The sequence below is a fragment of the Oncorhynchus mykiss genome, chromosome 6 (assembly GCF_013265735.2).
Source record: "Oncorhynchus mykiss isolate Arlee chromosome 6, USDA_OmykA_1.1, whole genome shotgun sequence".
NCBI classification, from domain to species: Eukaryota; Metazoa; Chordata; class Actinopteri; order Salmoniformes; family Salmonidae; genus Oncorhynchus; species Oncorhynchus mykiss.
The window spans coordinates 98313097-98324984 of record NC_048570.1 but is presented as its reverse complement, the minus strand read 5'-3'; the positions used below and the strand labels follow the sequence as shown (position 1 = coordinate 98324984).

The 11888-nt window shown below is 41.5% G+C and overlaps 1 long non-coding RNA gene across 1 annotated transcript; it reads left to right on the top strand.

Annotated features, from left to right (window-relative positions):
- Positions 1-2185: 2185 nt before the first annotated feature.
- LOC118965092 lies at positions 2186-2686 on the top strand. The gene is made up of 2 exons (XR_005052427.1): positions 2186-2374; positions 2413-2686. It is a non-coding gene; the product is annotated as an uncharacterized LOC118965092 (long non-coding RNA).
- Positions 2687-11888: the final 9202 nt, after the last annotated feature.

Below are 11888 nucleotides of genomic sequence, written 5' to 3'. Positions count from 1 at the left end.
CCACTTCAAGGTGCCTGATCCTCCATGCTTTTACCCCCAGGCCACTTCAAGGTGCCTGATCCTCCATGCTTTACCCCCAGGCCACTTCAAGGTGCCTGATCCTCCATGCTTTACCCCCAGGCCACTTCAAGGTGCCTGATCCTCCATTCTTTACCCCCAACCCTCAGTGACTAGCCTGTATATACCTACAGTAGTGGAACTAGAAGGGGGGGGGGGGGGGGGGGGGGGTTGACTAGCCTGTATATACCTACAGTAGTGGATCTAGAAGGGGGGGTTGACTAGCCTGTATATACCTACAGTAGTGGAACTAGAAGGGGGGGTTGACTAGCCTGTATATACCTACAGTAGTGGAACTAGAAGGGGGGGGGGGGGTTGACTAGCCTGTATATACCTACAGTAGTGGATCTAGAAGGGGGGGGTTGACTAGCCTGTATATACCTACAGTAGTGGATCTAGAAGGGGGGGTTGACTAGCCTGTATATACCTACAGTAGTGGAACTAGAAGGGGGGGGGGGGGTTGACTAGCCTGTATATACCTACAGTAGTGGATCTAGAAGGGGGGGGTTGACTAGCCTGTATATACCTACAGTAGTGGATCTAGAAGGGGGGGTTGACTAGCCTGTATATACCTACAGTAGTGGAACTAGAAGGGGGGGGGGGGGTTTGACTAGCCTGTATATATCTACAGTAGTGGAACTAGAAGGGGGGGTTGACTAGCCTGTATATACCTACAGTAGTGGATCTAGAAGGGGGGGTTGACTAGCCTGTATATACCTACAGTAGTGGAACTAGAAGGGGGGGGGGGGGTTGACTAGCCTGTATATACCTACAGTAGTGGATCTAGAAGGGGGGGTTGACTAGCCTCTATATACCTACAGTAGTGGAACTAGAAGGGGGGGGGGTTGACTAGCCTGTATATACTTACAGTAGTGGATCTAGAAGGGGGGGGGGTTGACTAGCCTGTATATACCTACAGTAGTGGAACTAGAAGGGGGGGGGTTGACTAGCCTGTATATACTTACAGTAGTGGATCTAGAAGGGGGGGTTGACTAGCCTCTATATACCTACAGTAGTGGAACTAGAAGGGGGGGGGTTGACTAGCCTGTATATACTTACAGTAGTGGATCTAGAAGGGGGGGGTTGACTAGCCTGTATTACAGATCTCATTGCTGTATTGTGTTGTTTCAGAGCTAAACCTCCAAATCTATTCATAGTCCATAGAGCAGCATGTTAAGTCTGAAGGCTGTTAGCTCCTGTGAGGACGGATCCCTCAGCGAGACCCAGAGATAGTGGCCACGACTGGAAGGAATCCTGAGGGTTACCCAGGATGCATTGTGTCCGTGCAGAGCTAACACGTCTGGACATGTTCCACTGTTACAGGACATGTTCCACTGTTACAGGACATGTTCCACTGTTACAGGACATGTTCCACTGTTACAGGACATGTTCCACTGTTGCAGGACACGTTCCACTGTTACAGGACATGTTCCATGGTTACAGGACATGTTCCACTGTTACAGGACATGTTCCATCGTTACAGGACATGTTCCACCGTTACAGGACATGTTCCATCGTTACAGGACATGTTCCACTGTTACAGGACATGTTCCACTGTTACAGGACATGTTCCATCGTTACAGGACATGTTCCATCGTTACAGGACATGTTCCACTGTTACAGGACATGTTCCACTGTTACAGGACATGTTCCATCGTTACAGGACATGTTCCATCGTTACAGGACATGTTCCATCGTTACAGGACATGTTCCATCGTTACAGGACATGTTCCACTGTTACAGGACATGTTCCACTGTTACAGGACATGTTCCACTGTTACAGGACATGTTCCACGGTTACAGGACATGTTCCACTGTTACAGGACATGTTCCACTGTTACAGGACATGTTCCACTGTTACAGGAGATGTTCCACTGTTACAGGACATGTTCCACTGTTGCAGGACACGTTCCACTGTTACAGGCTGTTACAGGCTGTTATAGTGCATCTTAATAATGTCAGGTGTTAACAGGGTGAAGAGTGCATCTTAATGATGTCAGGTGTTAACAGGGTGAAGAGTGCATCTTAATGACTATACCTATTGATGTCAGGTGTTAACAGGGTGAAGAGTGCATCTTAATAATGTCAGGTGTTAACAGGGTGAAGAGTGCATCTTAATAATGTCAGGTGTTAACAGGGTGAAGAGTGCATCTTAATGATGTCAGGTGTTAACAGGGTGAAGAGTGCATCTTAATGATGTCAGGTGTTAACAGGGTGAAGAGTGCATCTTAATGATGTCAGGTGTTAACAGGGTGAAGAGTGCATCTTAATGATGTCAGGTGTTAACAGGGTGAAGAGTGCATCTTAATGATGTCAGGTGTTAACAGGGTGAAGAGTGCATCTTAATGATGTCAGGTGTAAACAGGGTGAATCAGATACAACACTCAATCAGATACAACGATAGACAGCTGACTCTGATTGGGAACCATAACCAGGCCAAACACATAGAAATAGAAAACATAGAAAAACAACATAGAATGCCCACCCCAACTCACGCCCCGACCAACCAAATTAGAGACATAAAAAAAGGAACTAAGGTCAGGGCGTGACACCCAACAGTTCAGTAATAATCCCTAGCAGTATAAAACGATAATAATCCACATAATCCCAAAAGAAAGAAATTAAGAAATATCAGAATGAGCAATGTCAGAGCCCGGGATATGTTGAAGCTCCCGAGTGGCGCAGCGGTCTAAGGCACTGCATCTCAGTGCTAGAGGCGTCACTACAGACCTTGGTCCGATTCCAGGCTGTTTCACAACCGGCCGTGATTGGGAGTCCCATAGGGGTAGGCCGTCATTGTAAATAAGAATAATTTGTTCTTAAAATGACTTGCCCAGTTAACATAAAGGTAACATAAAATAAATAATGTTCTGGGTTGCCTCTCAGAATAACGTAGACGCACAAACACGGTGACTGAGTTCATCAGGAAGTGTAAAAGGGTTGTTGTTCCAACTGTGACTATTAAAACCTACCCACTGTGACTAGTAAAACCTGACTAAGGTTCAGCGCAGGACACCGGGAACAAGAGTGGAGAAGTATGATTTATTTATTTTCGGGCATCTTGAGAGAATTAATTTGAGGTTAGGGACCATCTGTAGAAATGACGGCGCTATCTTTATCAGCATCTAGAGAGAATGTGAGTGTGTAGTTAGGGACCGTGTGTAAAGGTGCTATCTTTATCAGCATCTAGAGAGAACGTGAGTGTGGAGTTAGGGACCGTCTGTAAAGGTGCTATCTTTATCAGCATCTAGAGAGAATGTGAGTGTGGAGTTAGGGACCGTCTGTAAAGGTGCTATCTTTATCAGCATCTAGAGAGAATGTGAGTGTGGAGTTAGGGACCGTCTGTAAAGGTGCTATGTTTATCAGCATCTAGAGAGAATGTGAGTGTGGAGTTAGGGACCGTCTGTAAAGGTGCTATCTTTATCAGCATCTAGAGAGAATGTGAATTTAAAGTTAGGGACCGTCTGTAAAGGTGCTATCTTTATCAGTATCTAGAGAGAATGTGAATGTGTAGTTAGGGACCGTCTGTAAAGGTGCTATCTTTATCAGCATCTAGAGAGAATGTGAGTGTGTAGTTAGGGACCGTCTGTAAAGGTGCTATCTTTATCAGCATCTAGAGAGAATGTGAGTGTGTAGTTAGGGACCGTCAGTAAAGGTGCTATCTTTATCAGCATCTAGAGAGAATGTGAGTGTGTACTTAGGGACCGTCTGTAAAGGTGCTATCTTTATCAGCCTCTAGAGAGAATGTGAGTGTGTAGTTAGGGACCGTCTGTAAAGGTGCTATGTTTATCAGCATCTAGAGAGAATGTGAGTGTGTAGTTAGGGACCGTCTGTAAAGGTGCTATGTTTATCAGCATCTAGAGAGAATGTGAGTGTGTAGTTAGGGACCGTCTGTAAAGGTGCTATCTTTATCAGCATCTAGAGAGAATGTGAGTGTGTAGTTAGGGACCGTCTGTAAAGGTGCTATCTTTATCAGCATCTAGAGAGAATGTGAATTTAAAGTTAGGGACCGTCTGTAAAGGTGCTATCTTTATCAGTATCTAGAGAGAATGTGAATGTGTAGTTAGGGACCGTCTGTAAAGGTGCTATCTTTATCAGCATCTAGAGAGAATGTGAGTGTGGAGTTAGGGACCGTCTGTAAAGGTGCTATCTTTATCAGCATCTAGAGAGAATGTGAGTGTGGAGTTAGGGACCGTCTGTAAAGGTGCTATGTTTATCAGCATCTAGAGAGAATGTGAGTGTGGAGTTAGGGACCGTCTGTAAAGGTGCTATCTTTATCAGCATCTAGAGAGAAGGTGAATTTAAAGTTAGGGACCGTCTGTAAAGGTGCTATCTTTATCAGTATCTAGAGAGAATGTGAATGTGTAGTTAGGGACCGTCTGTAAAGGTGCTATCTTTATCAGCATCTAGAGAGAATGTGAGTGTGTAGTTAGGGACCGTCTGTAAAGGTGCTATCTTTATCAGCATCTAGAGAGAATGTGAGTGTGTAGTTAGGGACCGTCTGTAAAGGTGCTATCTTTATCAGCATCTAGAGAGAATGTGAGTGTGTAGTTAGGGACCGTCTGTAAAGGTGCTATCTTTATCAGCCTCTAGAGAGAATGTGAGTGTGTAGTTAGGGACCGTCTGTAAAGGTGCTATGTTTATCAGCATCTAGAGAGAATGTGAGTGTGTAGTTAGGGACCGTCTGTAAAGGTGCTATGTTTATCAGCATCTAGAGAGAATGTGAGTGTGTAGTTAGGGACCGTCTGTAAAGGTGCTATCTTTATCAGCATCTAGAGAGAATGTGAGTGTGTAGTTAGGGACCGTCTGTAAAGGTGCTATCTTTATCAGCATCTAGAGAGAATGTGAATGTGTAGTTAGGGACCGTCTGTAAAGGTGTTATCTTTATCAGCATCTAGAGAGAATGTGAGTGTGTAGTTAGGGACCGTCTGTAAAGGTGCTATCTTTATCAGCATCTAGAGAGAATGTGAGTGTGGAGTTAGGGACCGTCTGTAAAGGTGCTATCTTTATCAGCATCTAGAAAGAATGTGAGTGTGTAGTTAGGGACCGTCTGTAAAGGTGCTATCTTTATCAGCATCTAGAGAGAATGTGAGTGTGTAGTTAGGGACCGTCTGTAAATGTGCTATCTTTAACATAATCATAAAGGTGGATCGTATTTCAGCCACATAAAATATGCATCCAAGCCGAACTGAAATTGTAAAAAAAATAAAAATTAGGTCATTTTAAGACCTTTAATTTCCTTAAAACCGGTACAAACTGTTTTCATTTGGACATTTTTGCTCCGAAAATGGAGTTGTTGCATTTTCTCCCCGGTCTCTAAACATATTTGTTGTGTGAGAGAAGCAGAGATGAAAGAGGAAACAAACGTTATCAATGTCAACTTAGATTGAAGCATCATTCTATTGACCAAAAGGGTTTTATTTAGTCTTCTAGGGCAACAAGTAATGACAGAAGAGGAGCTGCATGTATCTATGACATCATTCTGTTGAGCAACAGGGTTTTATTTAGTCTTCTAGGGCAACAAGTAATGACAGAAGAGGAGCTGCATGTATCTATTCTGTTGAGCAATAGGGTTTTATTTAGTCTTCTAGGGCAACAAGTAATGACAGAAGAGGAGCTGCATGTATCTATGACATCATTCTGTTGAGCAACAGGGTTTTATTTAGTCTTCTAGGGCAACAAGTAATGACAGAAGAGGAGCTGCCTGTATCTATTCTGTTGAGCAATAGGGTTTTATTTAGTCTTCTAGGGCAACAAGTAATGACAGAAGAGGAGCTGCATGTATCTATTCTGTTGAGCAATAGGGTTTTATTTAGTCTTCTAGGGCAACAAGTAATGACAGAAGAGGAGCTGCATGTATCTATTCTGTTGACCAATAGGGTTTTATTTAGTCTTCTAGGGCAACAAGTAATGACAGAAGAGGAGCTGCATGTATCTATTCTGTTGACCAATAGGGTTTTATTTAGTCTTCTAGGGCAACAAGTAATGACAGAAGAGGAGCTGCATGTATCTATTCTGTTGACCAATAGGGTTTTATTTAGTCTTCTAGGGCAACAAGTAATGACAGAAGAGGATCTCCATGTATCTCATTAATAGACAAGTTGACTAATAAAACAGCCTTCCACCAAAATGTCAGAAATGATGAGCATGAATTCCAGGCCTGTCCAAAAATTGTTCCGCCATCTTTGACTGTACAGCGCACTTTCTATTTTTGCGGGTTAAGGTCGGGTGCAGGCCTCAGATTTTCACGGATTGTTTATTAGCAATTGCGGTCGGGTCCTAGTGAAGAAACAGCGTCTCTAGTGTGTGTGTTTAGGTGTGTTTGTGGTGCACTGCTCACCCTCCAGAACATCTACAGCACCCAGTGTCAAAGAAAGGCCAAGAAGATCATCAAGGACCTTGAGCCACCCCGAGCCACATCCTGTTCACCCTGCTACCATCTAGAAGGAGGAGACAGTACAGGTGCATCAAAGCAGGGACCGAGAGACTGAGAAACAGATTCCAGGCTCTCAGACTGTTAAAACAGTCACCCCTAGCCAGCCTCCGCCCAGAATCAGGTTTTTAAAAGTCACAGCAGGAAAAAACATCCCCTTTACACTTCCTGATGAACTCAGTCACCGTGTCTGTGAAAACGTCAATGTTATTCTGAGAGGCAACACAGAACATTTTAATTTACAACACAGAACATTTTAATTTACAACACAGAACATTTTAATTTACAACACAGAACATGTTAATTTACAACACAGAACATGTTAATTTACAACACAGAACATGTTAATTTACAACACAGAACATGTTAATTTACAACACAGAACATTTTAATTTACTGAAGTAACCTTAATTTTACCTTTCATTAACGAGGCAAGTCAGTTAATTAATTAGGAACAAATTATTCCTTTCAACGACGACCTTCCACAAGTTCAGGAGTAAAAAATGTGCTTTTAACAAGTCACATAATAAGTTGCATGGACTCACTCTGTGTGTAATAATAGTGTTTGATCATGATTGTTGAATGACTACCTCGTCTCTGTACCCTCACACAGACAATTATCTATAAGGTCCCTCAGTTGAGCAGTGAATTTCAAACACAGATTCAACCACAAAGACCAGGGAGGTTTTCCAACGCCTCACAAAGAAGGGCACCTATTGGTAGATGGGTAAAAAAATAAGTACCACTCACTGTGAACCAACCTCCATATTTTCAGGAATGGTGGTGACTACATCATGTTATGGGTATGCTTGTCATCTCCAAGGATGATAAAGGGGTTCTTCAAGGTCTCATTCTGGGAGATAACAGTAACAACTGTTGGGAGCCAAATCTAATCTCTCCTCCATGACCTCCCGTTGGATAGGTCACAGAGTGTGTGTGTGGTGTGTGTGTGTGTGTGTGTGTGTGTGTGTGTGTGTGTGTGTGTGTGTGTGTGTGTGTGTGTGTGTGTGTGTGTGTGTGTGTGTGTGTGTGTGTGTGTGTGTGTGTGTGTGTGTGTGTGTGTGTGTGTGTGTGTATTAGTGATGCAAGGGTTGACTCATAACCCGCAGTCCCTACGGTTGTATAGCGGAGAATAGACACTAGATACAGTTATAGTCTATAGCTGAGACTACACACTAGATACAGTTAGACCCTATAGCTGAGACTACACACTAGATACAGTTAGACTCTATAGCTGAGACTACACACTAGATACAGTTAGACTCTATAGCTGAGACTACACACTAGATACAGTTAGACTCTATAGCTGAGACTGCACACTAACACTAGATACAGTTAGACTCTATAGCTGAGACTACACACTAGATACAGTTAGACTCTATAGCTGAGACTACACACTAGATACAGTTAGACTCTATAGCTGAGACTGCACACTAACACTAGATACAGTTAGACTCTATAGCTGAGACTACACACTAGATACAGTTAGACTCTATAGCTGAGACTACACACTAGATACAGTTAGACTCTATAGCTGAGACTACACACTAGATACAGTTAGACTCTATAGCTGAGACTACACACTAGATACAGTTAGACTCTATAGCTGAGACTACACACTAGATACAGTTAGACTCTATAGCTGAGACTGCACACTAACACTAGATACAGTTAGACTCTATAGCTGAGACTACACACTAGATACAGTTAGACTCTATAGCTGAGACTACACACTAGATACAGTTAGACTCTATAGCTGAGACTACACACTAGATACAGTTAGACTCTATAGCTGAGACTACACACTAACACTAGATACAGTTAGACTCTATAGCTGAGACTACACACTAGATACAGTTAGACTCTATAGCTGAGACTACACACTAGATACAGTTAGACTCTATAGCTGAGACTACACACTAGATACAGTTAGACTCTATAGCTGAGACTACACACTAGATACAGTTAGACTCTATAGCTGAGACTACACACTAGATACAGTTAGACTCTATAGCTGAGACTACACACTAGATACAGTTAGACTCTATAGCTGAGACTACACACTAACACTAGATACAGTTAGACTCTATAGCTGAGACTACACACTAGATACAGTTAGACTCTATAGCTGAGACTACACACTAGATACAGTTAGACTCTATAGCTGAGACTACACACTAGATACAGTTAGACTCTATAGCTGAGACTACACACTAGATACAGTTAGACTCTATAGCTGAGACTACACACTAGATACAGTTAGACTCTATAGCTGAGACTACACACTAGATACAATTAGACTCTATAGCTGAGACTACACACTAGATACAGTTAGACTCTATAGCTGAGACTACACACTAGATACAGTTAGACTCTATAGCTGAGACTACACACTAGATACAGTTAGACCCTATAGCTGAGACTACACACTAGATACAGCTAGACTCTATAGCTGAGACTACACACTAGATACAGTTAGACTCTATAGCTGAGACTACACACTAGATACAGTTAGACCCTATAGCTGAGACTACACACTAGATACAGTTAGACTCTATATCTGAGACTACACACTAGATAGAAATAATGAAAGAAAAAGCTTCATGTTGCCTACAGACATGAACTGAACAAGAATTATACATTTAGGAATTTGTATTGCATTGTTATATATATCTGCTCCATGGATATAACCGTGGGGAATGCAGGTTATGAGTCAACCCGTGCATCACTAATACACACACACACACTAACACACACCCACACACACTAACACACACATGCACTCTGTGTCCTATCCAACAGGAGGTCATGGAGGAGAGATTTGTCTCCCAACAGTTCTTACTGTTATCTCCCAGAATGAGACCTTGAAGAACCCCTTATCATCCTTGGAGATGACAAGCATACCCATAACATGATGTAGCCACCACCATTCCTGAAAATATGGAGAGTGGTACACAGTGATGTATTGTGTTGGAAAACATAAGGCCTTGAATTCAGGACGTAAAGTTAATTTCTTTGCCAATTCTATTTGCAGTTTTACTTTAGTGGCTAATTGCAAACAGGATACACGTTTTGTAATATTCTTATTCTGTACGGACTTCCTTCTTTCACTCTGTCAAGTCGGTTAGAATGGTGGAATAACTACAGTGTTGTTGTCCATCCTCAGTTCTCTCCTATCAAAGCCATTAAACTCCCTGAGCGGTTTCCTTCCTCCCCGGCAACTGAGTTAGGAAGGACGCCTGTATCCTTGTAGTGACTGGGTGTATTGATAGACCATCCAAAGTGTAATTAATAACTTCACCATGTTTTTTTATGTTTTACCCATCTACCAATAGGTGCCCTTCTTTGTGAGGCGTTGGAAAACCTCCTTGGTCTTTGTGGTTGAATCTGTGTTTGAAATTCACTGTTCGATTGAGGCACCTTACAGATAATTGTCTGTGTGAGGGTACAGAGACGAGGTAGTCATTCAACAATCATGATCAAACACTATTATTACACACAGAGTGAGTCCATGCAACTTATTATGTGACTTGTTAATTAAAAGCACAATTTTTTACTCCTGAACTTGTGGAAGGTCGTCGTTGAAAGGAAGAATTTGTTCTTAATTAATTAACTGACTTGCCTCGTTAATTAAAGGTAAAATAAAGGTTACTTCAGTAAATTAACATGTTCTGTGTTGTAAATGAACATGTTCTGTGTTGTAAATGAACATGTTCTGTGTTGTAAACGAACATGTTCTGTGTTGTAAATGAACATGTTCTGTGTTGTAAATTAACATGTTCTGTGTTGTAAATGAACATGTTCTGTGTTGTACAGAGACGAGGTAGTCATTCAACAATCATGATCAAACACTATTAAATGCACACAGAGTGAGTTCATTCAACGTATTATGTGACTTGTTAAGCATATTTTTACTCCTGGACATGTTTAGGTTCTGTGTTGTAAATTAACATGTTTAGGTTCTGTGTTGTAAATTAACATGTTTAGGTTCTGTGTTGTAAATTAACATGTTTAGGTTCTGTGTTGTAAATTAACATGTTTAGGTTCTGTGTTGTAAATTAACATGTTTAGGTTCTGTGTTGTAAATTAACATGTTTAGGTTCTGTGTTGTAAATTAACATGTTTAGGTTCTGTGTTGTAAATTAACATGTTTAGGTTCTGTGTTGTAAATTAACATGTTTAGGTTCTGTGTTGTAAATTAACATGTTTAGGTTCTGTGTTGTAAATTAACATGTTTAGGTTCTGTGTTGTAAATTAACATGTTTAGGTTCTGTGTTGTAAATTAACATGTTTAGGTTCTGTGTTGTAAATTAACATGTTTAGGTTCTGTGTTGTAAATTAACATGTTTAGGTTCTGTGTTGTAAATTAACATGTTTAGGTTCTGTGTTGTAAATTAACATGTTTAGGTTCTGTGTTGTAAATTAACATGTTTAGGTTCTGTGTTGTAAATTAACATGTTTAGGTTTGCCATTAACAAAAGGGTTAAATACTTGTTGACTCAAGTCATTTCAGATTTTAATTCGTAATTAATTTGTAAACATTTCTAAAAACAAAATTCCATTTTGACATTATGGGGTATTGTGTGTAGATCAGTGACATTTAACATAAAAATATAAATAAATTAATCCATGACAATTATATATATTTTTTTAATCCATTTCATATTCAGCCTGTAACACAACAAAATAGGGAAAAAGTCAAGGCCTTTGACTACCTTCTAAAGGCACTGTACATAGTGCACTACTTTTGACCAGGGCCCATAGGGTAGTGTATATTTTAGACAAAGGTCTATAGGGTAGTGCACTACTTTTGACCAGGGCCCATAGTTTCATACGTAGGGAATAGGGTGCCATTTGTGACGCAGGAGGCTTTGTGAGGCGGGTTTTCCCCCACTTTCATTGGCAGAACAAAGGCTTGTGGTCTGACGTATGATCCAGGGTCAAAGAATGTCTGCACTTAAATAAATCCATGATTAACACACTAATGGACATTATTAGCATGACTGAGCCCAGACCACACTGCAGCTGGTATTGGCCAATTTAACAGCATGGGGATTTTCATTATAACTCTGAAAACAAAGGTTAAATGGTTGTGGGTTATAGAAGGTCTAAGCTGTGACCTCTAATGAAATCCAACTGAAGAGGCTTCCTGGCTTTGACGCTGAAGAGGCTTCCTGGCCTTGACTCTGGGAATGCTTCCTGGCCTTGACGCTGAAGAGGCTTCCTGGCTTTGACTCTGAAGAGGCTTCCTGGCCTTGACGCTGAAGAGGCTTCCTGGCTTTGACTCTGAAGAGGCTTCCTGGCTTTGACTCTGAAGAGGCTTCCTGGCCTTGACTCTGGGAATGCTTCCTGGCCTTGACTCTGAAGAGAATTCCTTGCCTTGACCCTGAAGAGGTTT